Raw genomic sequence first — 25,154 nt, 5'->3', positions numbered from 1 at the left:
AATTTATGAGCATGAGATGTATTGAATGTGACAGGGAAAACAACTGAAAATTAGGATACACAGAATGAACATTTGTGAAAGCAACAGAGGGTTCTTGGAAGCTGGTAGCATATCTTAATGGAACTGATATGCGGGTGTAACGAAGGGAAATAAACCTTTAGTATACGTCAACATGGCTTTTTTGGATAATTGATGTTTATGATACATGTATTTGGTTATATTTTTGTCTGAAAAATGATACATCTGGAGCTTGGGTCTCCTGGTCAGACAAGTAAGAAAACAATGTTTTATTCTTAACAACATATTTATATATAATATATTTCTCTGTCTCCATATCTGCATATCATGCCTTGGGCAGCCTGCATCCCGGGGGAGCACACACCTGAGGGATGTTGTCCCTGCTCTCCAAGGCTTGGCGTTTCTGCCACTGTCCCCAAACAGGCTCTGTGTCGAGAAGTTTGTCTGTCTTTCAGAATGGAAGAGGGGACTACGGACCGCCACAACACACAGGGATTTTATTGAAAAATAGCCCTTTTTTGGGAGAGTGGTTTAACTGCAGGGTGGAATAAAGGTATGACATCCCTTCTCTCCGTTCTCCATTAAATACATGTATGTAAGGGTGACCATGTACAGACTTGCAATAAATTAATTTTGTTTGCAAAAGAGCTGTAATTAGACGGTTCTCCTGCCAATTTGGCACAGGAAGACAAGTAAAATCTCAAGTGGAATGCTTTCCCCATGAAAAGTCTTTCTGTATGTTTTTTTTTTTTTCCTGTAGCTTGAACATAATAATCTGATTGGCAAACCTTTTTGAAAAAAATGAATTGCATAGCTTATAGCGTGAAATTGTTATCTACATAGGAGTTATCGCTTTTGCATACATGGGGGGGAAAAAAAGCAAACTGTGCCGCTGGGAGCTGCAGGGTTGTCCTCTTCGGGAGAGTGACGGGCTGCAGTGACCTGGAAGGCATCCAGCTGGTGTGTCTCCTCCGCTACCAGCGCTGCGTTTCTCCATCTTTTAACTCAGTTCCTACTCTCCGTGGCAGCTGTTTAGTTCTTCTGCCAAAGATAGTTTCGGGGGGGGAAAGAACTGCAAAGGAAGGAATTGTTTAGAATATTGGGTCTAAACATAGATGATGGTGGTGATCGCTGGTTCCATTTTTAGCCCGGCTTCCTAAAGAAATGAGGCTTACACAGAAGTGACATCTGTTCGTCTGCCGCTTCCTCGCAGATTTTGAGCACGTGGGTCAACTTCAGCCAAATTTTGATTAAAAAATAAGTTTTCTATCAGTGTTTGACATTTGGTGGATGGTGTCATTTCAGGAAGGGCAGACTTTTGAGCTTAGGGGTGATCTTTTTTTGAATGCCTGACTGCGGCACCGGCAATGGGGCACGGGAGGGAATCATAGAATAGTTGGGGGTGAAAGGGACCTTAAAGACCATCCAGTTCCACCCCCCTGCCCTGGGCAGGGACACCTCCCACCAGACCAGGTTGCTCCAAGCCCCGTCCAACCTGGCCTTGAACCCCTCCAGGGATGGGACAGCCACAGCTTCTTTGGGCAACCTGGGCCAGGGGCTCACCGCCCTCACAGCCAAGAATTTCTGCCCAAGATCTCAGCTCAATCTCCCCTCTTGCAGTGGAAACCCCTTCCCCCTGGTCCTATGGCTCCCCTCCCTGATCCAGAGTCCCTCCTCAGCTTTCCTTCTGGAGCCTTCTCTTCTCCAGGCTGAACCCCCCCAGCTCTCTCAGCCCGTCCTCCCAGCAGAGGGGCTCCAGCCCTCCCAGCATCTCCGGGGCCTCCTCTGGCCCCGCTCCAACAGCTCCGTGTCTCTCCTGTGCTGAGGCCCCAGAGCTGGAGGCAGCACTGCAGGGGGGTCTCCCCCAAGCGGAGCAGAGGGGCAGAATCCCCCCCTCGCCCTGCTGCCCACGCTGCTGGGGATGCAGCCCAGGCTGCGGGGGGGTCTTGCAAAGCAGGGGAGCAAGAGAGGTGGAGGAGAGCTGGGTGCTAGAATCATAGCATCATTTAGGTTGGAAAAGACCCTTGGGATCATCGAGTCCAACCATCATCTCCACTCTACAAAGTTCTCCCTTACACCATATCTCCCAACACCACATCTAAACGAGTCTTAAACGCATCCAGGGATGGTGACTCCACCACCTCCCTGGGCAGCCTATTCCAGTGTCTGACCACTCTTTCTGGGAAGAACTTTTTCCTAATGTCCAGCCTAAACTTACCCTGCTGCAGCTTGAAGCCATTCCCTCTTGTTCTATCACTAATTACCTGTGAGAGGAGACCAGCACCAACAATGTCCTTTCAAGTAGTTGTAGAGAGCGATGAGGTCTCCCCTCAGCCTCCTCTTCCTCAGACTAAACAGTCCCAGCTCCTTCCATCGCTCCTCATAAGATTTATTCTCCAGGCCCTTCACCAGCTTCGTTGCCCTCCTCTGCACTCGCTCCAGCACCTCGATGTCTCTCTCGTATTGAGGTGCCCAGAACTGGACACAATACTCAAGGTGTGGCCTCCCCAGTGCTGAGTACAGGGGGACAATCACCTCCCCGCTTCTGCTGGTCACACTGTTTCTAATACAAGCCAGGATGGCATTGGCCCCCTTGGCCACCTGGGCACACTGCTGGCTCATGTTCAGCCGCTTGTCAGTTAGAACCCCCAGGTCAGTGCCTTGCTGGTGGGTGAGCTGGGATACAACTCTCTGGGTAGAGAATAAAAGTGATGAGAAAACCATAGGGTAGCAGTTCCCTGTCTCAAAGAGTGTCCTGTCCTGTGTCACTAGGTAGGGTCCTACCAGAAAGAGATGTCTTCTCCTGCTCTGTTCCCACCTCTCCTTGTGCTAGCATGAACATCTTTGGACCACTACTACTTCGGAAACATTTTTGTCCATTTTATTTGGAGCTTAGATTAGTTTAAAGCAATCCTGAAAGTGAAGCCCAATGAGGTGGTGATGGGGAAAAGCTGTTTGTGGCGCAAGTCTGTCCTTCTGTCACACAAAGCTGCTTTGACTTATCGAGCCTGGCTTTGGGCAGGATTAGTCCCACTGGCTGTGCAAGTTGCGTGTGATCCAAGTGAGCGAGCAAGTGTTACTGGGGGAGAAGCACCTCAATGTCAAACACCGTGGTTGAGCAGAGAAGTCGGTGGAGTCTGGTAGAGCTTCCCAGCTTGAGTCCTCTTGTTTTCTTTGCTGCTTTCTTCCACATCACCCAACTTCTGCTAATCTGTGTCTGGTGAAGACCACGTTCTCCTGCGTCCACCCCCATGAAGGCTTTGTGGGCATGCATACCTGGTTCCACCGGCCATGGGAAAGCGGCAAGGCTGTGTCTTTGGAAATCATAGAATCATAGAATGGTTTGGGTTGGAAGGGACCTTGAAGATCATCTAGTCCCGAGCCCCCTGCTGTGATCAGGGACACCTCCCACTAGACCAAGCTGCTCATAACTGACCTGGGGAATAAGAGCTGTGACACTAGTTGTGGAGAGGACTTTGCCCCTGTTTGGGATCTGGCTGATCTGCAGAAACGTTTTAAGGGGCTCTTAAGACTTTTGTAATGGGGTGGTAAAATGCTACGACTGCAAAGAGTTCTTTAAGATGTCCTCCTGCAGTCTACGAGGAGCTCCCGGCGGAGAGAAATAAACTGGTGACCTGGAAAAAGAAAATGAAGGAAGCAAGATTAATCTGCTCGACAGGGAATGCCGTCGTGGGATTTATTTTGATTCCTGTGAAAGTACCAGCCTGAAAGACTTTATTCAGGGAAATTTGGTGTTTTATCGTTGGAGAGAAAAACTGTAGATTTGGGTGTTTTTTTTTTTTTTTTTGTTGTTGTTGTTGTTCCTGGTGAGGAATCTGTGAGTGCTTTGGAGAAGCTCCTCTGGATGATATACTTTATTTAGCAACTGTCATGCCAGTGTGTACGATCTCTAGTGATAGAGCCTGTCCTGGGAAAAGCCTGAAATCCAGAATCATGAAATATTTAAAGGACAGTTCACTGCTAATGGGCTCCGGTTTCGCGCTGGTACCACAGGATCAGGAACAAAAGGCTCTGTGTACCAATGCCAAGTTGCCTGAGACTGCTCCTGATTTTTTTTGAAGTTCTAATTCAGGTTTTATCAAAAGGCAGATCTTCAGTTCAGCAAGGCAGGGTTCAGTTGGTTAAAACCAGCAAGAGCTTGGTTTTTTCCCTTACTTGAAGGAAACCTTGAATATGGTACACATAACATTTTTTTTTTTTCAGCAGTAGATAAATTGATGTGAGAAAAAATATACAGTATTGATTTTTCTTTTCCTGTGGCTTTTGAGAGCCTGTTAATGCAGCAAGTACACAAGAGCACTCATGTGTCTGTCTGCACCGTAATCTCTAATAAATTGACTTTTTTAAAAACCATTTTTAGTCTGTAGTTTCAGTGACTTGATTTGTGGAGTAGATGATATCTCCTGGCACATAATTACTCATTTTTGGGTTGTGTAAAAGGTTGGAGGATAAATTTTGATGCATTATCTGTAGTGCTAAACATCTTTCCTATTGCTCATACGAGTTTTTCCTCTCTGTCTTCTTCCTTATTGTAGCCGAGTAGAGAGGTTTTCAGGGATTGGGTTTTTTTCAATGTTAAAATTTATAGTGCAGGCACTTTCTAGAGCTAATTCTTGCACATCGTGACATGGCAACGGTCATGATCATGGCAAGGGCAATGATTTATATTCAGGAGACCAGCTATTTCTTTCTCGCGGGGTCACCAACTGTGTAAACAGGTTAGTGACCGGAATGAACTGCGACCTTTTGCATCTTGTTTTCTTTTGGGAAAGAAATAAAAACCTGCAGCAGGACACATGGCGGTAATCACATTAACGATAAAATGAAAGCAATTTGATAATATATAACAGAATTTGATATCCAAGGAACTGTCAGTCTGGTGGTGGTAGTGATCCGAGGATGCCAAGGAAGGCCATGGGTAGATGCTGACACAGAATCGTAGAATTATTTAGGTTGGAAGGGATCATCGAGTCCAACCATCAACCACCAAAACCACCACTAACCCACGTCCCTCAGCACCATGTCTATCTGTCTTTTAAATGCCTCCAGGGATGGCATTTCCACCACTTCCCTGGGCAGCCTTTTCCAGTGTTTAATAACCCTTTCGTTAACCCAGCACTGCTACGTCCACCGCTAAACCATGTCCCTCAGCACCACATCTGCCCAGCTTTAAATATCTCTAGGAATGGTGACTCCACCACGGCAGCCTGTTCCAATGCTTGACAACCCTTTTGGTGAAGATATTTTTCCTAATATCCATCCTACACGTCCCCTGGCACAACTTGAGGCTGTTTCCTCTTGTCCTATCCCTTGCAGCTGGATGAGATCGTAGAATCATGGAATCATAGAATACTTTGGGTTGGAAGGGACCTTAAAGATCATCTAGTTCCAACCCCGCTGCCATGGGCAGGGACACCTCCCACTAGACCAGGCTGCTCCAAGCCTCATCCAGCCTGGCCTTGAACCCCTTCAGGGATGGGGCAGCCACAACTTCCCCGGGCAACCTGTTCCAGTGCCTCACCACCCTCACAGCAAAGAATTTCTTCCTGATAGCATTCAGTTTGAAACTGTTACCCCGTGTCCTATCATTACACTCCCTGATAAAGAGTCCCTCCCCATCCTTCCTGTAGGCCCCCTTTAGGGACTGGAAGGCTGCTATAAGGTCTCCCTGGAGCCTTCTTGTCTCCAGGCTGAACCCCCCCAGCTCTCTCAGCCTCTCCTCATAGCAGAGGGGCTCCAGCCCTCTGATCGTCATGATGTTTGTGCGTGGTTGGGTAACCTGTGTTGGATTCCAACAGAAGCACTTCTGAAACCAATGAACAGGTAGGCAGATGGTGACACTTACGAATCACCGACATTTGGGGACACTTTCTGTGCCTGTGTTGCTTTTTGTTCATGCTGTTCTGGGCTTGCGGTCAAAATTTTGTGGTCATTAATATTTTCTTCCCATTATCCAGTGCAGGACTGTATTGGGAGTTGGACTAGATGATCTCTAGAGATCCCTTCCGACTGAAAAATTCTGTGATTCCGTGATTCCATGGTTCTGTGTCCAATTTCTTAGAGCCTTGCTGCCCATAGTCGGTGTTACCTAGGATTTGCAGTCCCAAGCCAGTAACGTTCTTTTTTCTATATTCTGTTCTTTCCATGTCTAAGGACTTATAGGTTGCCAGGGTGGCACAGGGACCGTGTTGTCACTGCTATGAAAAGAGATGGACGCTGATTATGTTGCTCTGTGGTGGTTTATTCCAAATAACTCATTGTCTTGACAGTAATTCTATGATGCCAGTGCTCATTATGGTGATCCTTCTTTAACACCATTCCTCACGTCGAGATACTGATAGGATTTTCACTTGGTCTTTGGTGTCTTCCTAACATAACCACTTGTTCTTACCCAGTTTTCTAGTTTTTGATCTTGTGCTCTTCCCTTGAGGTCCTGCGAAGTCACCGGTCTTCACCTGGAAGCCTTTATATGGAGGAGACTCCATATAAAGAGAGATTCCATGTGGACTTCTGACTCAGAAGATTTATTTTTTTTTTTTTATCCTGTCCAAATAGGAGAACGGTTGCCTTGAACTTTCAAAGTCTTACAGCTCAGCTCGAATTGGTAGAAACACGGAACGTTGCCTATGGATGGAGCTGAGCTCAGATCAGCTGAAGAAAGTCTGGTGTCCTCCTGTTAGCTATGGAAAAAGGATCCCAACAAAAAAGAAGAGGGGTAAATGCAAGTTGTGGAATCTGTCTCCCTCTCCTTCATGACGCACGCTACCACAAATGGAGCTAATGATGCTGTTGAGTTTACCTCGTCTTTTCTTTTTGTGTCCTTGTGTGAAGAAGGAACCAAAGGCTCAGCCTGGGACGCTGTGGCCATTTCAGATCACAGGCAGCCCTTGGCAGGCAGGAACTGCCTGAAGCTCAAGGCACCGAAGGTTTCAAGAGCACGAGATGTTGCTTTTGCAGAGGAAGAAGGAAAAAGAGTTGTTCCAAACTTGTGCTGCTTTGAGACTTCAGCTCTCAAGGCCACAAGCAGACCTTTTGGCATGTTAAATCAGAGAATCACAGAATCATTTAGGCTGGGAAAGACCTTTAAGCTCATTGAGTCCAATCATTAACCCAGCCCCAGCACTGCCATGTCCACCACTACCCCATGTCCCTCAGCACCACGTCTGCCTGGCTTTTAAATACCTCTAGGAATGGTGACTCCACCGCTTCCCTAGGCAGCCTGTTCCAATGCTTGACAACCCTTTTGGTGAAGATATTTTTCCTAATATCCATCCTAAACCTCCCCTGGTGCAACTGGAGGCTGCTTCCTCTTGTCCTATCACTTCTGGTGTTATTACACGGGATCATTTTCCTTCCACTAGCTGAGGGTCAGACAATCTCTTTGTGGGTACCACTTGGACCTCACCAAGCCAGGAGACTCTGAGTTGCAGGTAAATTGCAGAAGAGCTTGCAATTTACCTTCCCTGTGCAGTCAACAAACACGCTTTAAATTTTTATAAGGTGGTGCCCTTTTTTGACCCAGCAACGTTTGCACGGAGCTGCTGCGTGAAGAGTTCAGTGAGGACGGAGACTGTCACCAGTGGTTTGTTCCAGTATTTTCACTTGGCTCTGGGGCCCCTCTTTGAGTTGTTGCCTGAAGGTGATACCAGCCGTATTATGCAGGAACGTTATTTTGTGTGTGTGTGGATGTGTGTGTTTATACACCACCACCCGATGCAAATGGGACTGTTCTTTTTATATGTTGTTATTCCTATTGATCTGAGAAATGCATCGGAATTAATACAAAATCTCATTGGCCCTTTATAACTTTAAAACAGAGGGTGCTTGACATCTGGAAAGAGCTGTGCCTCATTTGTTCTTTTTCTGGAAGCAATGCCATTAATATTTTTCTGGCTCCTGATATTTTTTTACATACTTTCCAGGGGGCCTTTTATTGCTTTAACAGACAAATGGAGCATCCGTATGGCTTCTGTTTTCCTGTTGTCTTTACTTTTCCCATACTTTCCTTTATATCTCCATCCAAGTGGTTGTTCTCACTCGACTCTTTATGTCCCTCTGTATTAAGGAGCACCACTTTTTGTCTTCTTTCCCAGTTGTTGAACATCTCAAGGCACTGGATGCAATCTGCTGCAACAGCGTAAAAGGCATTAGGTTTAATTTCTGTTTTTTTTTTTTCAGGAATCAGCTTTGGTAGACCAACAGTAGCAGTTTTGTGCATGATGTTCTCCCCCTTAATTTTTTGCTCAGTGAGATGTACTTTCTTTTTCTGAATTAAACCCAAAGACAAACCGTGGAAGATACAATGGTGCCAGAACAGCAAAGGCTGGTAGAAAATGTGGAAGCCAAGAAGCCTTTCCCTCTGGATTGAAGGGACATTAAGTCTGCTTGGAAGCATGTGTTGTGAGATATAAAGTGAAATTAAGGACTTGTAATTCTTGCAAGTTCATGGCATTTCTTTTTTTTTTTTTTCCTGGAAGTACTGATCTTTATTTTTTACTTCTTATGTACTTTTTAGAAGGTAATGGCTTCCATGGGAGGAGCTCGTACATTTGTATGGTTGGCTTTTTATTGCAGTAGGCTTTTAGCAGGTCAAGGAAGCGCACATAGGGGGGCTCTTAAAGTGGACTAGGAAGTGATTTTGCTTAGCTTTGTTTTATCGCTTCTTTGACAAATCTTGCTCTCTGTCCCCTCGGGTTACAGCTTTCTAAGCCGTGCCAGCGAAACCAAAAGAGTAATGCTCTGCCAGCACTGCTAACTTCAGATAAAGCGTGGCGTATACTTGCAAACACCTCTCTTCTTGCCATAGTACTTCTGATAGTTCCTCCATTGCCGCTGGTAGGGGGATGACTGGCTCTGTGGATGGTGAGAGCTCAGTGGATGTCATTTACTTAGATTTAGCAAGGTTTTCTACGTCCTTGTCGCCGTACTGGGGAGCGGTGGACTACGAGATGGGGTGGAAGACTGGTTGCAGAGGTCAGTGGTTTGATGTAAGCAGAGGGCTGGTTATGTGTGGCTTCCCTGAGGATTAATAGTGGGACCAAGACTTTTTAATATCTTTCTCAACATCTTGATAGATGGGGTGCGACACACCTTTTGTAAAATAATGGATGGAGCTGCATCGGGAGTAACAGTAGTGATTGTGGGCAGGGATTCCTGTCCAGAAGGACTTCAAAAAGGTGGAGAACAAGGCTGATGGAAACCCATGAAGCTCAGCAGAGTCATCCTTCACCTGGGATGGAACAAGCCCATGCAAGAGGCTCCCTGGCACAAGAAGGACAGTGGAAAGCTGAAGAAGCCTCCAAGATGGTTGTGAGCTGGAGCGTCTGATGTTAGCAAAGGTGATGAGCTGGGTCTGCTCAATCTGGAGAAGGTGCAAAGGGAACCTTATTACTGCCGTTACCTTCATTTACCCAAAGGGGAGGTTCCAGGGAAGGTGGTGCATGCTTCTCAGAGGTGTGTAGAGATAAGAGGCAACAGACACAAGTTTGATTTAGGTTACACATGAAGCGGGAGGAAAAGCAACTCCAAACCCTGAACTATTGCCTGAGGAGACATGGGAATCCCCATTAGAAAGATTTAGATTAGAAAGCACATCTGCCAGGAACAGTTCCAGTATTGTTCTTGCCTTGCCTCTTGGACTTCATGAAGAAAGTCTCACCTTCTTTTCTTACAAAGATAAACAAAAACCCCACACCAAAACCCATCCTGAAAATATGTTGCATGCCTGTGTTATTTGTACTTCTAGAACTGGACATCCCCTGGCAGTGCGTCCATTTCTTCTCAGAGATGGGCACCAGTGTATTCCAAGTCCTGGTTTGTTGGACACGCAAGCCTTGGATTCAACTTGAAACTCAGTGGGGAGGTATTTGCTACACATTTTTTGCTGCACAGTGAAATACAAATAGCCCTTTTTCACTCCCTCAAGAAACGTTAAAAGTCTATTTGGAGGAATAAAAGTGCAGTGCAACATTTAGTCATAAATTGAAGATTTCCAACACCGTGTTGACTTAAAGCATATGTTAGTGAAACATGTCTCTGCTTTGCAGACAATTTTTGTACTTGTGCTGTGGCAAGCACATTTAAAACAAGCACGGAAAGTGTGCTGCCGGGAACAATCCAGCGGTGATGGTAGGGTCATTTAGATGACTTAATAGGTCTTTTTTTTTTTTCCTAGCTATCTGTATTAAATCAATGATTCATATAAATTGTGCCAAAGGGAGTTAATTGTTATTATATGGTATAAAAAGCTGCCAAACTAAGGGCAAAACACTCATTGCAGTGCGTGAAATAAAATGGAGTTATGATTGCTGAAAGCACGAAATGGCTGAACCTTTCACCCCTACCAAACGGCATGAACTGAAACCGCCACGGTAACGGCGGGAGGAAAGACATTTTGGAAGCAACGGTTTGGAGGTCGTGGTGTGTTTGGAGGCTTTGGCACATTTGGAGGTTCTCCAGAACACGCAACAAAAATTGAACGTGAAATACCCAGCTGAAGGAGAATATTGTATTTCTCCGGTGCCCAGATCTGCAGAGGAATTTAGGAATTTAACTTCATTGGTTTGGTGGGAGTTGAGCTTCTAAATATCTTTGAGGGATTAGGCTGCAGTCTATGTAATATGGTTTATTTCTTATCTGTACAAGAGGGGCACCGGTGCCATTCTCTCTTGCAGAAATGTTATAAAGAAAAATACTTCAGATGGGTTATTGGGTGGGTTTTATTTTGTGGTTAGATACTGTGAAGATGAGACTATGTAGGTATCTTAATTAGATAGCTATGGGCTGGGTAATAAGCTTGGCTCAGAATATGTTCTGCAGGCGCATTTTCAGGGCTGTTTGAAGATGAATTGTAGCTTCTCTGAGAGAGGGTACACATCAAGGGCGCTTGAGCAGAAGATGATATGCTTTGGTGCTGGCTGTTGCATGCTATTGCTTTGGAATATTCCTCACTGTAGTCAATGAAGAGAGAAAAAAAATCCCTCATATATTGCTTAATTTCAGTATGCGCTTTGCACAAAATTTGACATAGCCCTTTCCTAGGGAAGCTGTGTTTTAGGGAAGTTCCCTAGGGAAGTTGTGTCCAGTTCTGGGCCCCTCATTACAAAAAAAGCCGTTGAGGTGCTGGAGCGTGTCCAGAGAAGGGCACCGGAGCTGGTGAGGGGTCTGGAGCACAAGTCTTGTGAGGAGCGGCTGAGGGAGCTGGGGGTGTTCAGCCTGGAGAAAAGGAGGCTGAGGGGAGACCTTCTCGCTCTCTGCAACTCCCTGAAAGGAGGGGGTAGCCAGGGGGGGTTGGTCTCTTTTCCCAAGGAACGGGTGATGGGACAAGAGGAAACAGGCTCAAGTCGCACCAGGGGAGGTTTAGGATGGATATTAGGAAAAAATTTCTTCCCTGAAAGGGCTGCCAAGCATCGGAAGAGGCTGCCCAGGGAAGTGGTGGAGTCCCCATCCTTGGAGGGATTTACAAGCTGGGCAGACGTGGTGCTGAGGGACATGGGGTAGTGGTGGTTTTGTCAGTGTTGGGTTGATGGTTGGACTCAATGATCTGAAAGGTCCCTTCCAACCATGGCGATTCTGTGATTCTATGATTGTAAATGGAAGAAGATAATATAATGAGAAGAAAACGTGGGAGTGGAAAAACTGGCTATTGTGTAAAGGAGAATGGGTAAAAGATACATTTTTAGGAATTGTTTGGAGGAAAGTCTGCATTTTTTGTGCAACTGTAGTCTTCAAAGTAGGAGTCAGTGTGGCAAAACCTAGAGGAGCAGGTGGAAGGTGTACGGTAGAGAGGGGGTCTAGGGTGGGACAGAGGAGGACAACTGGAGTGGAGACAGTGGCGTGGAAGAACTACTGAGAGCAACTTGGAGTCATTTGGAATGAGTGCATGGATTTATTAGAGTTGATGCGGAAGTTCAGGAGTACCGTGACACACTAGAAACTTAGGAAATGGCATTACTGAAAATGGTGAAACTCAGCACTCCACAGTTACTAAATAATTAATAACGGATAATTTCTGGCCTGCTTAGTGACCTGACCTGATTGTGAGAAATGAATTGTGTGGGGTAAGGATTAGAGTGCTATTAGGCACGGTCTTTGCTGGGATTGGCCAGTGGTGGAAGAGTAGATGATTAAAGTCCTTTACAAAAGCTGTTACAGGGCTGGAAGAAAGCTTTTCATTTTTCTCTAATATAAGCAAGATTTTTTTTTTTTATCCATCTGCAGTATTCAAGAAGGTGAAATACTTGCATGTACGCTCCTATGACTTCTTTAAGAACTGGTGGTTATCGCTCTAAGTTTTGACCAGCTTTTTCACTGGCATTGCTACGCTAATATCTGTGTCCCTCTGCGTGGCAAAGGGAATCAAGGGAAGAAAAATGAAGTCTAAGACAGAAATTGCTCATGACTTCCAAAGGAAGGAGAGATTGGGATTGCTCGAAACAATTGCTTAATAGACCCTAGTGAAAGAAGTGTTGACTTAACTTGTTTTTAATTGCTTTTAAGCTTATTTAAAAAAAGGAGTTTGTTATCGAAAAGATAAGTATTAAGTCCTTGAAAAATTGTGGTGAACTTTGGAAACACCTTTACAGAAGAGCGGTCACCCACCTTAACGTTATTTAGCTAGCTTAATTAATCACTTGAATAAGTATCAGTGCAGGGATGCTGCTCAAGTATGTCGATATGTGCATGGTTCGGGTATAACAGAAGACAAAAGATCTGATGAACAGTCAGTTGTTGCTTTAGGAAACTTTACGGATAAGTAAAAAAAATTAATCATTTTTGTGAGCCACTTTTTTGACCAGAACTCCTTCTCCCAAGACAGAGGGGACAGCAGGACTGTAGTTTCTAGAGACAAAAGCGTTGCTGGCAAAATCATTTGGTCAAGACATGGTTGAACTAGATGATCTGAAAGGTCCCTTCCGACCTAGGCAATTCTATGATAACTTATATTGGTAAAACAATGATTTCATCCCTGTAGCTTAGCTGGATTTTCAAATGGAAATAACCGCAGCAAGAAGACTCTTTGTCGATACAACCATCTGCAAATTGATTTTGTTGTCGTGTTTTTGTTGTCATGAGGACAGCGGAGAAAAGATCACACCTCTGCCTTGTGTAGCTGTATTAGCAAATCAATGTGAAGAGATCAAGGTCTGTTCATAACCTGTGATTTTGTTTTGGGGCTTGACTACAAGCTGTTAGTTGGCTTTACAGGACAGGACCAAGGATGGATAAAACCATCAGGAGAGGTGTGTGCAGGTCTTGTTCTATTGTTTTATCTCTCTGTCCCTAAATAGAGTGTTCTGCTTGACAAATAAATGTCTTATTTTGGAAAGCATGTCTGTCTTTGCTGGAAACAACTGCATTTCTCCCAAGAGACATGCCTCCACTGGGAGACTTCATCCAACATCGCTTGGGCATGTTAAAGGAGCATCAATGAAAACCAGGTTCTAAAACCCAGTCACAGAATGGTTTGAGTTGGAAAGGACTTTGAAAGATCATCTAGTCCAACGCCCATGCCATGGGCAGGGACATCTTTCACTAGACCAGGTTGCTGGATCAGGATATTCCAAGGATGGAGGTTGGACCTCCTCACTGGGCACCCCTTACACTGCTGTCTAACCCCAAATATGAACTCGTTTCTACCTTATACCCAGCTGGAATTCTCCTTGCTGGCACTTGTCCCTGTTGCCTTTCTGTGCATCTCTAGGAGTCTGTCTCTGTCTTCTCTGTAGGTACTTGCAGGCTCCAAGGAGGACTCCCAAAGCCATCTCTTCTACAAACACACATGTCCTGCAGCCTTTCCTCATGTGCTCTGGCCACCTGACCATCTTGATGGCCTTCCATTGGACTCTCTTGTATTGGGGACCCCAGTACTGTTGGTTTCCAAGAGCTACTATTTCAGATGAAGCTTCAAAAGTACTTCAAAAGCTTCAAAAATGTTTTCTATCCTGTCTACAAAGTCATTGAGAAAGCTGTTCAAAACTATTGGTCCCACTATCATCCCTGAGGGATGCCACATGGAACCAAGCACCCAGCTGGACTTTGGGCCTTGGACAGCCACCTTTCCAGTCTGCAGCCCAGACAATTTTCCATGCACCTTGTAGCCAAATTGGGGAGCTATAAAGGGAATGGATAGATTACAAGGGTATAATGGTGGGAGATCGTAGCATCGTAGAATAGTTTAGGGGGGAAGGGACCTTTAAAGGCCATCTAGTCCAACCTCCTGCCATGAGCAGGGACATCAACTGGATCAGGTTGCTCAGAGCCCCATCCAACCTAGCCTGGAATGTTTTCAGGACAGGTAGAAATGGTGCAATGGTGGGAAACCATGTGGAAAACCTTGCTAAAGCCATGGTAAGTGCCCCACCCTCTGTGCTCTTATCATACACAGAGCTGGTCATCCCCCTGCCAGAGGCGATCGGGGTAGGATTGCTGTCATCCCTCAAATTTGATAGGGAAGGGCCTTACACAGATATTGGCCACCTTCCTCAGCGTCCTCGGATATGTTCTGTCTGGTCCTGGGGACTTGTGTGTCCCTGGCTTATTTAATTAGTCCTTTATTTGGTCCTCTATCCTCTTTTGAGGGTAGCACCTGTCTCCCCACACTTTGCTGCTAGGCAGTGTGTTGAGCCTAACTATTCTGATAGTTTGGAGATTTAAGAAAAACCTTCTTCAAAGACGGATTGTATAAACTGTAGATTAATAAACTAGACAAGAACGTAATGCCATTTTCTATTCTAAACAGAGTAAAGTGAAAATCAAGAATGAGTGCATTTTTCTCCAATGTGTATTTTTCTAGATCACGAAATGTAGCCAATGTTGTGTAAAGCAACATTTCTTTGTAAAACGGCATGTTTGAAAGAGTGGCCTTATAAGAATTAGTCTTTTTTTTTTTTTTAAGAGATATAGCTATAAAAGCAAACCGGATCTCACTTTGTTGGTTTAAGTTTCTCTTATCTGCTGATGTGAGTTGAGATTACAGCGGATGACTCAAATACCTTGAGTCCACCCATCCTGTGTCGGCTCCCGGCTCTGCACCTGAATCCTCTCCGGCGCTGAAATCCAGAGCTCAACAGGGAGCTGAGCCGCACAGGCAAAACCGCTGCCGATATTTCGGTAACAGTTGTCCTTTTACCAATCTTTGGCTCTAAAAGCAACTCCTCCATTTTTCCAGTGGATTAGGCTTTTTTTTTTTTTTAATCAGTTACTGGTGAGTGAGTAAAAACGGGGATGGGATTTGCTGCTTTTCCTAATCTCGCTCTGCCCTTCTAGCCTTGATAGGGCATCCTTCAAGCGGGAAAGCAATTCTAACGATATAGTAGAAGAAATGGTGGAAAAAGGGAGGTGTGGCCGGGGTGATACTCAGATGAATACCGACGTCAGACACTTGTCTTTCTTGCAAGCTGAGACAACAGGATGTTCCTGGAGGAAGGATGATGCCCAGCTTTGCCAGTTTTAATGACTTCCGTGCTTTTCTTACGTCTCGATTTCACACTTGTATCCTGTATGTAAAAAAAAAAAGGTTCCTCTGTGTAATATTTAACACTCTGGGTTTACAGAACCCTTTAATTTTAGAGACTCGTTGCATGTGAGATTTTGAGTTGTGTATTTTGACGTTGAGGTTTCGTGGATGCCCGTGAGGTTTCTAGTGAAACATGTGTGCGTGCTCCTGTGCTGCTTCCAGTCCCTTTTCACCCTCTTTGTCCAAAAACTCTCCTCTAGACTGCCCAAAGCCATGGCTGGTGACCCCCAACCTGGTTCCACCAGCTGGACAGGACGAGTGCCAGGGATGGGTCTTTGCTTGCCCGGCTCTTGGCAGAAGCAAGCTCAGGAGATGCAAGCAGTCCTGGTGGCCTCTCTCCCCCGAGCACCACCAACGTGCTGTGGCATCTGGGGTGACCAGGGGTGAATTTCTACTTGTTCTGCCCTTTTCTCTTGGTGCACATTCTCTTGGCTGCGCCTTTTATTTTCTTCCTTCGGGGTGAAGTATTTTTCTTGGGAGTTTCGCTCCTCCTCTGCTGCCTGTTCCCATTGCTGGGCTGCCTTAACTGTGCTGGTACAACTATGCGAAGGGCCAGATGGGAAAACAGAGCAGTGAACAGCAAAAAAAAAGTTATTTTTAACCCAGATCAGATCTCTAATCTGGTTTGCTGTACAGCTCCGTAGCAGTCGTGTTGGTACAAAGGTGACTGGCAATTTTTGTGGGGAGGAAAAGACGGGAAGGCGCTTCCAGCCAGTAACGTCCCTGCGGTTTCCTGCCGTGTTTTCTGCCTTCCGAAATTATTTCTTTCCATGCCTTTATTTCCTGCTAGGTATTTTCACAGATGTTTTGGCTTCCAGTTCCTCCAGGTGGATCTCACCTAATGTTTTTTATTGCCAATACCTCTGGTTTCTCAAGGTTTGTTTTTGGTTTTTTTTTGTTTTTTTTTTTTTTTAACGTGCCCTGAGAAGAACTGAACTCGGCTCCATTCCAGCTAATTTGTGTATATTCATCAACATTTTGCCCTATTCTTCCTTAATTTAGGTACTAAATGTGTTAGGTTCTATAACAGCTATCTCTGGTATCCTCTCTACGGTATCTCCTTGCTCCCAAATCAATACCACACCCTTTATTATTGCCTTTAAGTCATAGGCCTTTAATTATATTCACTGTGGGAGTAAAGGTGGCTGAAGGAACTTCAGACTGAAACATTGTCAATGCTTTTCCTAACGTCTAAATAGATTCTGTCATCTTCTCATTAATCCCTCTTTTATAATGATGGGGAGGCTTGTGTTTGCGTGTTTTTCTTAGATTTTTTTTTTTTTTTTTTTAAATAGAGGTAAAGGTCAAACTGAGGCTGCTGTCGCTGAAAGGTTTAATTTTATTTTTTAAGATGATGGCTGCGTATGGTTTTTTAATACTGAAACTTTCCGAAGACTGAGTATTGTCAGTAGTGCAGTAAATTGTTTCCTTCAATTAACACTAATCTTAGCTAATTAAATTGTTTTCTTTTGATTACAAAGTCGTCTGTGACTTAGAAACCTCTAAGTGTCTTGTAATATATAAATTGCACAAGTGAGAATAACTAATCTAGAATCAATACCTGAAGAACTGATTTTGAAAAATTGATGAAAACGGGAGGTAAATAACTTCAACATCTACTTTTGACGAATTTTTCCTGGTGGAATTAGAAACGTGTTTGATACAAAGACAAGCCCGATGTACGAGGCTACGCAAGCTCAGCGTCAGCCCTCCCTGCTGCCCCGAGGGACGTTTATTCACTAATCTCAGCCAATTTAATTTTATTTATTGGAGCCCAGAAGATCTTTTCCATTTTGCTGGGTTTGGATACTCAGAGGGTTAAACACCAAACGTTGTGGAACAGGATTTAAAAGGAAGGTGCCTGGCTCTGGACAAGCGTCATTAGCCCTCATCCAGTTGGATTTTTAGCTCATGTTTTTCTCTTCCTTCAAAAATCCCAGGCTCGGTGAGTGTCCTGATGGATGGCCCTGCAATCCGAGGGACTCGAGCGGTACGGAAGGTTTCTGAGACGGAAAATTGGGTCATGAGGAAAGTTTTGCAGTGCTGTCCAACTGAATAAAGTTATTTTCTCAGTGGAGAATGCTGGATTTTTACTCTCCAGCCTGTCAGACACTTAGTGATATGTTTTTATCTTCATTTGATAAGTAGATGCGGAGTGTATTTTGAAATGAATTATGCTAACACTATTTTATCATAACAATCTGCGATCTACCAAGGCAGGTTTTTTAATCACCATGTTCTAATTAATTCTTAATCTATTTTATAATCCGTGTACTCAGCTCCTACCTCTGGAGTCCAATTTTATAGAAAGAAGACCAAAAGTAATGGGTAAAAAAGAGCGCTTTTTGAAGAATAATTGTAATAAGATCATCATAATGGTGTAGGTGCTAAACCAAAAGCAGCAAACTAAATTTTGGTCCTAGGAGGGGAGGATAGAATTAAAATGAAAAAGAATTGTTTTCCTGCTTGAAACACCGCATTTAGTGGATGAAGATATTTGTGAACAAGTTTTCTTACTGAGTAGCTGCAGTAAAGGTGGGTGTCAGGAGGATGGGGCCGGGCTCTTCTCAGTGGTGCCCGGCGACAGGACAAGAGGTAACGGGCACAAACTTGACCACAGGAAGTTCCACCTAAACATGAGGAGGAACTTCTTTCCTGTGAGGGTGGCAGAGCCCTGGCACAGGCTGCCCAGAGAGGTGGTGGAGTCTCCGTCTCTGGAGACATTCCAAACCCGCCTGGACGTGTTCCTGTGCCACCTGCTCTGGGTGACCCTGCTCTGACAGGGGGTTGGACTGGATGGTCTCCAGAGGTCCCTTCCAACCCCTGCCAGTCTGTGATTCTGAGAAATGTGAAGGGATTTAAACTTTTTCGCACCAAGAAGAAAATAGGAGGGGAGGGAGGACTTCATTAGGGAGTAGGCTGCAGGAACCCCGCTAGGTTTCTTTTCTCAACTTGATAGAGGTAAATTGCTTCAAAAGCTCGAGCATGTAATCTAATAATTAGGAAATTAGAAGTTAATGGGAAACTTGTGCAAAATGGATTCTGCGTTAATGAGTTTATTCAGCAAGTTGGGGCAACTTTGGCTCTAGAAAAGGAGTTGACAAGGGGTGGTAGGAAGTTGAACGTAGTAAGGAGGAGCTGGAAGAGTCTTGACTCAACCGAGATGGTTTTCCATTTGCAAAAATCTGGTGTACAAGCAAAGGCGGCACAAATCTATGAGAGAAGGTTTAGCAACATCCTTTAAAAAACCCAAACAGGACCCCTCACTACCAAGAAACAAGCGCCTCCCAAACTCCATAAAGCATCCAGGTGTCTTCTTCATGTATCTCAGCTGGTCAAAGTACCTTCTTCATAGGTCTCAGGTGTTGGTGGCTGGCAGTGCCCCAGCCCGTAGAGGGGTGTGCCTGATGGATGGGTGGATGAGGAAGGTTCCAGCATCTCTTCCAGACCCTCCAACACCCAGATCATAACTTTAAAACGAATAAAAAGAGCACTAGCACTCACCAAGCATGAAAGCATTTTCTAGTTAGTGAATATTTCTCCTTGTCTTCTTTTCATATTTCATTTCAGGAAAAACTATGTCAGTTTTTCTGGCAGTCCTGCCTATGGTAACGCTGTCAGCTCAATAACTGGGGGAACTGGTGCTCTACGTTTCCTAAAGGAGGTGGATTCCAGCTTTCCACCGGTGTTTGCCTTGCCTGAGCTTGCGATCTGAGATCAGCATTGGGGTCCCGTGGTACCGAGGGATGATGGCGGTACCTCTGGCAGCTCCGCACCTGAGCCTGGAAGGGCTCGCCAGGGTGGCGGGAGTGGGAGAAGGCAGCCTGCCTCCCATGGGGAAGATTTTTTCTGTATTCTTGAAGTCTTTGCTCCCTTTTCTTTCTTGGTTCGTTTAATAGGTGGAGCAATAAACCTGGTTTAGACTCAGAGACAACCAGGAAAAAGAGAGTATTACACTGATAAGGAGAGCCCTCTTCTTCCCTAAATCTCTTCCCCCAAAAAGCAGTAACTTGATAGGGACTTGTGTGCTGGTTAACTGCTCCTTTTGATTTCTAGATGCTTCACGCTAGCTCTTCAGGGAGTAGCACATAGTTTCGTCAGGTGTGTACTGAAGGACTTTTAACACGTTGCCTGGCATTTTTAGATGGGTAATTAAAAATGCTGTGTTACAAGTTAAATGTCCACCCTCGATACGTTGTATGCCTGATAGTCTTCAGCACCAAAATGAGTTTATTCCCTTTGCTTGCTTTTTTTTTTATTATTTTTAACCAACAGAGAGGCAAGCTTTTCTCTTCCCTGTCTGCCTGCTCCTGTCCTGCGTGGGGGTGACTTCTGCAGGTGTATTCAGCTTTCCGCGGGAGCCTGATGTTTCTCCACTTGCTGGTTTCAGAGGAGCAAGGTTTGCTGGTAGAGCTGATACAGCAAACACTGTACTGGGGGACTCTGATGGCATCATGGGGCTAATCCCAGATCACGCTCTTGATAAACGTGGTCATGCCAGCAGAACTTACCAGAATCACAGAATGGTACAGGTTGGAAGGGACCTTAAAGATCATCTAGTTGAACTGCCCTGGGCAGGGACACCTCCCACTAGACCAGGCTGCTCGAAGCCCCGTCCAACCTGGCCTTGAACCCCTCCAGGGATGGGGCATTGACAATTTCCCTGGGTAACCTGTTCCAGTGCCTCACCACCCTTACAGTAAAGAACTTCTTCCTGAGATCCAATCTAAATCTCCCCTCTTTCAGTTTGAGGCCGTTACCCCGTGTCCTATCATTACACTCCCTGATCCAGAGTCCCTCCCCATCCTTCCTGTAGGCCCCTTTAGGGACTGGAAGGCTGCTATAAGGTCTCCCCGGAGCCTTCTCTTCTCCAGGCTGAACAACCCCAACTCTCTCAGCCTGTCCTCCCAGCAGAGGGGCTCCAGCCCTCCCAGCATCTCTGAACTTCTTGATGTTGTGCTATTTCCCTGAATTTTCCAAACTAATCCCTCCTCACAGGTCACGTTTTCCCTCTTTAAAATATATTTTATTTTCTCTATTGAATATCTTTGTACTTCTACTCGAAGGCCTTGATTGGGACTGACTGCATTTCTGCAAATGTCTACATTTTGTGCGTGTATGGCATCGCTGTGGTTAGAGAACGTGGCAGTCTAGGAGTCCAGCTGAAGAGGGGTAGGAGATGGGGGTACAGCACGAAGCAAGAGAGGTACGGTGAGGAATCTGACACAGCTTCAATTACATTTACGTCTTGCACCTTCTCACACATTCAAGTGAAGTGAAAGATCCCGAGTGAAACTATATTTCTTTGGTGTTAAGACTCATTTGAATGGTTTCTCTTAAATTCTGAGCATTTACAGCTGTTTTTTGCAGGGTGACTGAGGGCATTCAGGGTGACGCGGGTGTGTGGGCAGTTGGATAACCTCCATCTCTGTGCAGCTCATCACAGCTTCTCTCTGCAGTAGCGGCATCCAGTTATTGTGAACCTAATCGTTTTGACTTCTGGTCAAGAAAAACTAGAAAAGGGACCAAAAAAAAACCCCTAAAAGGGTGATTCTACTGAGCGTCTGTGTAGCAGCACAATACAAGAAGGTATTGATGCTGTTGCAGCTAAAGAAAGATCCCACCGACAAGGTTAATGGGAGGTGGGTACAGTACTTCTCTCCGTCTCTTTAGATGAACAAAAGGTGAACTTTCTGATAATTCCCTGGCATTAAAGGTTGCTGCAGTCCTGTCCTCATGCTGAATCGAGGTGGTGCCTGGAAACCCTCATGTATTCAGCGCACGCAGCGGTGCTGGACACGTCCGGGGAACCTTTAGTATTTGCTAAGCAGAGATTATTGACTTCCTTGGCCGTACGAGGTATAAAGATGTAAAAATGTTCCAAAACTTGGACTTGAAGTAAATTTAGCTATCAAACCGGCTCTGCTAAATGAAATTGTAACGGCGAAGGTATTGAGATTTGAGGTGTAAAAGCGGTGGAAAGAAGAATCATTGACCACATGGTTGGTGTTGACCCTGGTGTCGCTGTCGAGGGGTCCTTGGCATTGCATCGCTAAAGGGTGGAGGAAGACTTGGGGCAGGTGGTTTTCTCCCCCATTTGCTTGGACCCAGATTATTTTCTGCTTCTTTCTTGCCACAAAAGGAGTCGTTTGTTTAATTTTACAAAATATTACTGAAGCTGTTGGAACTGAAACTGCAGCCCACGTCTTCTTGATAAATGACTGTGTGTATTCCTGGAAGGAAGTTAAAACGGGGCCGTGTTATATTTGGTACCTCCCGAAGCACCGAGGCTACTTTGAGTACAGAATGTGCTCAAAGAGAGACTAATTTGCCACTGCGGAGCTTGATGTGATGAGATTTGTCAAGTCGTCGTTTCTGCTGGAATTCACTTAAGCTTTCTTCTCTCTCCTAAAGATTTTTGCTCGTGTATTTTAGAGTTGTGTCTTTGAACTGGGGGACCATAAAGGCAAGTCAAAACAGCCTAAAACCAGGATTAAATTCCAAGCAATGAATATGCTTGTTATAAGGTGGAAATACAGAAGTCAAGCACCCGTACAACAGGTGGGAATATTACTGAGATGTTTCACTGAGTGCGCTCACGCTCTTGGTAGCAACAGTGTTGGGATTATCTGGACCTTTGAGCATCAGTAGGGTGGGATTTGACTTCTCTCCAAGGATGCCATCTCACACGGTTTGGTGGTGGTTGCCTGCAGTTGGCAATTCTGGGAACTTCAATAAAAAATAAGATTCAGTAAAAACGAAGATGAGATACTAGGAAGAAATTCTTGGCTGTGAGGGCGGTGAGCCCCTGGCCCAGGTTGCCCAGAGAAGCTGTGGCTGCCCCATCCCTGGAGGGGTTCAAGGCCAGGTTGGCCGGGGCTTGGAGCAACCTGGTCTGGTGGGAGGTGTCCCTGCCCAGGGCAGGAGGGTTGGAACTAGATAATCTTTAAGGTCCCTTCCAACTCTAACCATTCCGTGATTCTATGATTTATCATTTTTTTTCCCGTTCGTTTCCAATTTCACGTTGTTTCCATTGCTGGGCTTGCAGGGCCTTTTGGTGTAATGCTGCAGGGAAAGGTGGGGTGGATCGGCCCTCCCAAAGAAAGTCTCAGTTATTTTACTGGATTTGACGCTTTCTGCGCCCTGTTTTCTCCCCAAGAGTGTTTTTTGAGTGAATGTAAACTAATACTGGATCCGTGGTTAGAAGCAATGAAAAAATATTTAATGTAAACCTTTTGGTACTGGGTTGATTAAAATAAACAACTGTTAGAAGGAGCACTGGTCCTGGTTTGTGAACAGTAGGTTTTCTGTTCCTCTGTCTAATGCATAAAGCATGTGGAGCTGCTTGAGAGCTTTTTTTGCGTGCTGTACTTTATTTGGAGGTATTTCGTTTTCAGTTCTCTGAACTTTTGTGTCAGCTGGGAAGGGAGGGTGTAGGAGTAACGTGTAAAACTTTGTTCGGCCTGTTCAGTCCCAAATCCTGACAAATAGCCGGTTACTGAGTATTTAAATGAAAGCTTGAACTTTGTTTTCTCCCTTTTGAAAGCTGAGAAGACCCTGGTTCTGATTTCATCCACTCCTGGCGCTGTTTTTTTTTAGCTTCGATGCAATTCTTCAGCAGAGCGTAGGCAAAGCATAGTTGATGTAGGCTTTGTGCAAGACGCGCCATGTGAGTTTTCCACCCAAAGTCACTGATCTGTAGCAAATTGCTCCTGAAAGGTTTTCGGTCTTGATTTGAAGGTGCAAACGTTGAATTTCTGCTGTCTTTTTTCCTTTATTTATGGAAAAATGTATCCTTGGTATGTTTAGGGGAAGGCGAATGGAGATGTTTATTTGTAGGAGAGGTGCAGTAAATACGCGTATCTGTTTGTCTAACGAAATGTGAGTGACAGACCATTCGCATCATGCCGTCTTTTTTGCGACTGCCAGTCTTGTAGCCAGCTCCCGTCTCCCTTCCCTCTCCTCCTCTTATCCTGCATCTCCATCGCTCCTCCTTTTTTTTTGCCTGCATTTCATACGTGTCCCCATTCCTCCTTTTGCTCCAGTGGAGATAAAGACCACTCTTTGCTAGAAAGAGCCGTGTTTTCTTTCCGACAGGTTTGCCCGCGGAGCCTCACAGGTCTCTCTCTTTCTCTCTGTTGGTTGCTGCTGCAGAGCTGTGGAATGCTGTGAAGACTCACTGCCCTGCAGCCGTAGGCAGACTCCTCTCCGGATTATCTCCATCCGAAGGAAGCTCGTATCCAAGAGGTATCGATTCATGTTTTCTGTGTGCCCTTCAACTGTAGCGCTTGAGTTTAGATACTCCTCCAAACACCTTTTTCCCTACTCCCATGCCACGGAGATTGCAAGTGTTGGTTGAAAAGCGTTGGTGTTTGGTATGGGTTGGAGCTCTGTTTGTACTGAATGAACTTTGGTACAGAATTACATCACATTTTTAACGAAGCAAGTAATTTCTGCATCAAGCAATGCATAAGCTGAAACTCCTGGAACACTGGACGTCTAGCGTATTTTATTGTGTTGATTTATAAAGTTAATAAACCTAAGGTGATCAGCAGACTGGAGTAGAACACACAGCAGGTATGTGTTGCTCCTATGAAGAATTGTGAGTGTTAGGGTTTTTTTTTTTAGTGTTTATTAGTCTTAATATCTTCTTGGTAAATAATTTATTTTGTTTTATATTAAAAAGAAGACAAAAATGTGTTTGCTGGCTGGGTCAAAATCAGTGGATTGGCAAAGCCATGATTCCCGGTATAAATTTCTGTCATTTGCCTGTAGACAGGCAAATTATTTTCTAATAGTTTATGTTGCAGCCTTTCATAAAGGAAAAGCTAGAAACAGTTTTTTAAAATTTAAACTTTGCAGTGTAATGTGGCCTGTAAATGGATTGGAGCAGGTTCTGGTTTTGTATATGGCGCCTAGCATTATGAGACCTGAACAGGTCAAGCCCTCTAGGCCTTTATATATAAGAAAATCAAATACGTTATAATAGTGGTATAACGTGATACACGGCTAGCTATTAAATACGAACGTGCCACTTGAGGAAATCCCTGCGCTGCACACGGTTAGGGGCTGAAAAGTACGCTGGGCGAACGTCACCGTACGCCTGCCCTGCGCTGAAATTTGCCCCTGGGTGTTCACGCTTGGTTCTTGCTGCAGAGAAGACACTGGGCTGAAGTGTCAGTCTGACCCGATCCAGCTCTTCTTGTGCAGGCGTATGGAAAAAACAGGGTTGACTCTTTTTTTTTTTTTTTTTTTTCTTTCCATTTTATATGTTTTGCTGCTTGCTTAGTAACATGAACTTTAAATGTCAGCTGCCAGGATACCCACTGAGTGTTCTGCTCCTACTCAAGTCAGATTTGCTGAAAACCAGATGCAGACAGACAGCAAGAGTTCTGGTGGGTGCTCCCTGCGCTTGGAGCCACTGCACTGCGCCGGGATCGAACATTAAGGCATGCTGGCACCCTTATCCTCCCGATATTTTGCAGCCTTCCAGCCCTGCTTTGGGAAAAACCTGCCCTGATTAGATGCCTGCTTTTTGGGTATGGAGAAAATCAGGCTGTTTTTTCTTCCTCATCTCACCCTCAACCTGTTTTAGGTG

At 45.0% G+C, this 25,154-nt stretch overlaps 1 protein-coding gene across 9 annotated transcripts in view; it reads left to right on the top strand.

Annotated features, from left to right (window-relative positions):
* The window catches only part of FAM168A (family with sequence similarity 168 member A), a 222,045-nt gene that overhangs the window by 35,650 nt on the left and 161,241 nt on the right, over positions 1-25,154 (top strand). For 4 of the 9 annotated variants that reach the window (XM_063327529.1, XM_063327589.1, XM_063327556.1 and 1 more), the window contains exon 2: positions 23,654-23,803. The exons of 2 other annotated variants lie outside the window; for them this stretch is intronic. The gene's annotated coding sequence lies outside the window, so the exon portion shown is untranslated. The remainder of the gene's footprint in view (positions 1-23,653; positions 23,804-25,154) is intronic. 3 more of the 9 variants (XM_063327536.1, XM_063327566.1, XM_063327546.1) reach the window with 1 other exon arrangement.

This window comes from Chroicocephalus ridibundus, chromosome 1, assembly GCF_963924245.1.
Source record: "Chroicocephalus ridibundus chromosome 1, bChrRid1.1, whole genome shotgun sequence".
Taxonomy (NCBI): Eukaryota; Metazoa; Chordata; class Aves; order Charadriiformes; family Laridae; genus Chroicocephalus; species Chroicocephalus ridibundus.
This window is presented reverse-complemented; position numbering and strand designations above follow the sequence as displayed.